This window comes from Glycine max, chromosome 6 (genome assembly GCF_000004515.6).
Source record: "Glycine max cultivar Williams 82 chromosome 6, Glycine_max_v4.0, whole genome shotgun sequence".
NCBI classification, from domain to species: domain Eukaryota; kingdom Viridiplantae; phylum Streptophyta; class Magnoliopsida; order Fabales; family Fabaceae; genus Glycine; species Glycine max.
Genome location: NC_038242.2, coordinates 38563811 through 38569209, shown reverse-complemented (window position 1 = coordinate 38569209; position 5399 = coordinate 38563811). Strand labels below are relative to the sequence as shown.

General features: G+C 33.5%; 1 long non-coding RNA gene across 4 annotated transcripts; it reads left to right on the top strand.

Moving 5' to 3' along the window:
- The first annotated feature begins 202 nt into the window (after positions 1-202).
- On the top strand, positions 203-5138 carry LOC121174966 (uncharacterized). 4 transcript variants are annotated; one of them, XR_005891806.1, is made up of 5 exons: positions 203-445; positions 781-2072; positions 2181-2459; positions 2626-4185; positions 4676-5138. It is a non-coding gene; the product is annotated as an uncharacterized lncRNA (long non-coding RNA). The 4 variants fall into 4 exon arrangements; XR_005891805.1 differs by having other exon boundaries at positions 209-2072; positions 2626-3349; positions 3452-4185; XR_005891807.1 differs by having other exon boundaries at positions 209-2072; positions 2626-3694; positions 3807-4185.
- Positions 5139-5399: the final 261 nt, after the last annotated feature.

The window sequence follows — 5399 nt, the reverse complement described above, 5'->3', positions numbered from 1 at the left end:
ATGACAAAAAGTTTATATTTTATGACAATTTTAAATATTCATTAAATAATTTTAAATTCTTACTAAATTTATATATATTTTTAAAATAGTCTATTTTTAATATTTAGATGATAAAATTAAATTAATTTTAAAAATTTAAAAATAAAATTAAATCTAAAAAAATTGAGGATAAAATTAAATAAGAGACCTAAAAATCTAATTTAACCTTCGCTGTATCAGCACATCATTTTTTGCTTCCACTTTTTGCGATTGCAATGGTTTCCAAGACCACAATCCGTTGCAGCTCTTCTCCATTTCATGCTATAATGACACACGACGTGTTCGTGAGCTTCCGCGGTGAAGACATACACACCAGCTTCACCGGTTTTCTTTTTCAAGCTCTTGGTAGAAAATGCACTATTGTGGTCTTCTCAATCAACTATGCTTTCTCAACTATTCGAAATAAGTAACCTCTCTCTCATTTGATTATGTATCTTAATTTGTTATATTACAATTACATATATATACGCTTAGTCATATCATTATTTGCATGTATTTCATCCTTTCTTACTCGTAGTTTTCTACGATTTATTACCCCTTTTTAAACTTGAGAGATTTGTTGAAGAGCTAGGATGGAAATTGGGTTGGAAATTTATACATGTTTAATGCAAATAGTATTTAAAAGGGAAGAAATACTCTGTTCTTGCTTCTTATTTGCTTCTATGCATGTACATTCTGTTTTGGTTCTCTAGGGTTTGGTGATTATTTGACATTCTTGATTTTCATTAAATGTTCATTCAGGCTACAATATGCAGAGCTTGAAGATATTGTTGAAAAGATAATAACAAATATGTTGGGTCACAAATTTTCCTGTCTTCCAAATGATGATCTAGTTGAGATGGAATCTCGTGTTAAGAATTAGCAAAGCTTTTACGTTTGGGGTCTGTTAATGACATTCAACTTGTGGGAATTAGTAGGATGGGTGGAATAGGAAAAACAACAATTGGTCATGCTTTTTATGTAGAAATCTCTCATCAATATGATTTTTGTTGTTTTATTGATGATGTAAGCAAAATTTATCAAGATTTTGGTGTATTGGGCTTACAAAAACAATTACTTTGTGAATCTTTGAATGAAAAAAGTTTAGAGATTTGCAATCTATGCAAGGGCATGGATAGTTCTTAATAATGTTGATCAAGTTGAACAACTAAAGATGTTTACAGGTAGTAGATGTACTTTGTTACGTGAATGCCTAGGTGGAGGGAGCATAATCATCATAATTTCTAGGGATAATTATATTGAGGAGACATGGAGTAGATGATGTTTACCAAGTCCAGACTTTAGATCAAGAACATGTTGTTCAATTGTTTTGCAAAAATGCTTTCAAAAGTAATTATGCTATGAGTGATTATAAAAGGTTGACTTGTGATGTATTATCACATGCCCAAGGCCATTCCGTAGCAATTGAAGTATTGGGCTCATCCGTGTTTGGACGAGATGTTTCACAGAGAGAAGAGGAAATTATATGAAGGATGATGTTTACCAAGTCTAGCATTGGACCGCGAACATGTGGTTTAGTTGTTTTGTAGAAATGCTTTCAAAAGTAATTATGTTACGAGTGGTTATGAGAAGTTGGCTTATGACGTACTATCACATGCCCATGGTCATTCCTTAGCAATTGAAGTATTGCACTCATCTTTGTTTGATCGAGATGTTTCATAGTGGAGAAGTGCATCTGTTAGGTTAAGAGAAATTATAGTAAAAACATTATGGATGATGTACTGCAAATAAGTTTTGATGAGTTGGAGGATATTGAGAAGGAAATATTTTTGGATATTGCTTGCTTATTCTACTTACAGCCAGTGCAATATTTGATGGAAGTTATTCATTTTCGTGGATTTCATCTTGAAATGGCTTTCAAGTTCTAATTGACAGATCACTCATAACCATTAAATATGGATTTGATTCATATGCATGACTTATTGAGAGATTTAGGCAGGTATATTGTTTGAGAAAAATCACCTAAGGAGCCAAGAAAGTGGAGTAGATTATGTGATTACAAAGATTTTCACTAAGTTATGTCAGACAATAAGGTAAAATAGTTTTGATTATAAAATCCTAGGTTTCCATTTTTCTAGAATTGGTAAATGGTAAATACTTCAAGGGATCTAACATTTTATTTCCCCTTTGCAATGTTGTAGGCAGCAGATTATCTTGAAGCCTTAGTTTTTAAAAATGAAAGCAGCTTTCCTCAAAACATAATAAGGGCGGATGCTCTATGCAAAATGAGTCACCGTAAGTTGCTCGTGCTTGACAAAATGAATTTTTCAGGAAGACTCGATAATCTTTCCAATGAATTACGATATCTTACTTGGGATATATACCCTTTTGAGGGTTTGCTGCCAAGTTTTGATCCGGACAAACTTGTTGGGTTGCTCTTGCCTAATAGCAACATCAAACAACTATGGGAAGACACAAAGGTAATGCAAATTATTATTCTTTATCTATTTTAGTTTTTCTTTAGATGAACAAATAAAAAGCCAAGCTTTCTTGTGCTGTTTCCTTTTTCTTTATTTAATTACATAAACAAAAAAAGCTCAAATGTCATTATTAATTTTGTCTCCTACTATTGGTCGTTCATTGCAGCCTCTACACAATTTGAGACGTTTGATTCTCTCATTCCAAATATCAAACTGAGATGCCAGATATTAGGGAGGCCCTAAATCTTAAGTGGCTAGATCTCCAAGGATGTATACAACTTAGGCAGATTGATCCATTCATTGGTTTTCTAAGCTTATTTTTGTGAAGTTGAAAGACTGCAAAAGTCTTACCAAGTTACCACATTAGCATATTAGGCCTCAATTCTCTTGAATATTTGATTCTCAATGACTGTTCAAAACTGTATGATAATCAGTTATTAAATGAACCAAGGGATGCAGAACAAATCAACACCTTCTTACTCCAGAGAACATAAAAGTTCATTAGCTATTTATTGCCTTCCTCGCCAATTTTCCCATGTATCTACAAACTTGATCTAAGTTTCTGTAATTTACTTCAAATCCCTGATGCTATCGGAAATTTGTGTTGCTTAGAAAGCCTAGATTTAAGTGGAAACAATTTTGCTGGACTGCTCAACCTCAAGGAGCTTTCCATACTGTTCCATTTAAACTTACAGCACTGCAAGCAGTTGAAACATTTGCCTGAGCTCCCTTCACGAATTGACTTCCCATCACACCTACTTACATGTTGCTATGGATAAAATATCTATCTAGTGGAGGAGATGCAGGATTATACGTTTTCAAATGCCCAAAATTAGTTGAGGGAATGCTGCTCGAACATAGGTTTTTCATGGATGATACAAATTGTTCAGGTGTACATGCTCCTTCCTTCCTCCTCCCATCTCTCCTCCTATCTATTCTCTCTCCTTTTGTTTGTGTCAGAATTAGGAACTAACATACAGCTGTGTCTGCAGTACATGGAACATTACCAATACAAAAAATTTGATTACCCTCTAATGAAGTTTGAAAGAATAAAGTGTTACTCTTGGAAATGAAATACCAAGGTGGTTCAACAATCAACATTTGGGCAGTTTAATAAGCATTGATGCATCACCCATTATGGATGACAATAATTGGATTGACATTGCGTGTTGTGCTATATTTGTGGTACGTTATGAAACAGTTTTAGCTATGGGTCCTTCAAAAACAAAAGAAAGGTATCCTTTTAAATTTTTATGGAGATCTAGAACTAGTTTCAGAGAATCAGATCACATGTGGCTATTATTTCTCAGTGAAAGACTATTATTCATTGAAGAATGTCATCTGCAGGCTAACCTTGGTAGCATGAAACAGGAATTTAAAATAATTAGCTACAAGCCAGGTTTTGATGTCGAGGTGAAGAAATACTGATATCATTGGGTATATAAATAGGATCTTGAACTATCCAACTTAACTATGATGCATAGCGGAAATTTGTTGGCTCAGAAGCGCAAGTTTTTGGGCAATTGAACAAAATGAAGGAAGAAATCAAGGAAAAAGAAGCAAAGGAAGAATCTCAGCTGGACGAAGAAAGGATGCTGCCAAACCCTCCCTGGAAAACTCAATCAAGTTGCAGCAAAATCAATTTGCAAATCTGGACCTATGTTTTTAAGCCACCAACTGCAATATATCATCAGAAATTATGCAAGCTACAAGCAAAGGAGAAATGGTAAGACTTTCATTTTTAGTCGTTGGTGACTCAACTAAAGAATCAGGGATGCAAATTTTAAATATGGTTTTCGGTTGTTCTAGAAAGCTGGTGTTGGCTGGCCAAAGATACTATTCTTTTGGTAGTTGTAATGTTTATCAGAGGATGATGCAAATTCTGGTCTTTTTGTAACAAATACAAAGCTAAGGGATTTTTATAACTGCTATGCTTTTAGCGTATCCGAATCCATATTTGAGACTTATAATAATAATAGTAATAATAATAATAATAATAATGTTTTACTCAAGTCATATTAGTCTTTCATGACAGCACAAAAAGAAGTAAGAAAAAATAATCCTCATATCAGGCAATCTAAGAATCAGGAAGTCAAACTAACACATTAGATTTCTGCCTAAGAAGAAAAGAAGTGAATAAAAATAGTTTGATGCAATCACTATATCGTTTTCTTCTTTCATGTCTTGTGCACTAACACAAATTGAATCTATTTCAGATTTTGATCTAGACAGCTATTCTCCTGTCCTCTAACATCAAGGATGTTTATTCTATAAGAAAAAGAACAGAAAAAAAGGATGTGACAACACCGAATACTCTCCCTTATGTTGCTAGAGAGGCTGATCTCTACCCATGTTTACAGCATGAACTCCGCATAGCCCCTCTTCAGTCACTAGGAAGTTTCTTTAACAACACAGAGGAACTGGTAGAGGAGAAATGGGGCAATTACAAGCCTGAGCAATTGTACTATTCTGGTTTTTCTTGAGTAACTTGGACGTGTCCTCATACCTCGGACTGCACTTAAATTTCTTTGTTTTATATTTTCCTTACACTACTCTTATTCCATGTTTTGTTTTGTCATAGACATTTTTTTGGATCTGTACATGTTAGTGCAGAATGCAGACTTGTATAATATCACAGTCATGCATGACAACATGAAGATAACTCTTTTTTTTTCTTTCCATATCATTGAATCTGATAATCGGGAAGTTTCCAAAACTTCAGAAAAAGATTTCTGACTAGAAAGAAAAAAATGAGGAAAAGATTTCTCATACTTAGAGTCTAATCTTTGTTTTATCGTTTCTAATATTAAACTCTCAATAAATACAATCTGACCTAGATTTTTCCAGCTTCATCTAATTAGTTTTCAATAAGAGAATCTGACTAAAATTATCAACAATCAGCTGTTTATTAACATTTCTTATGTTGTATGTTGGTTCATT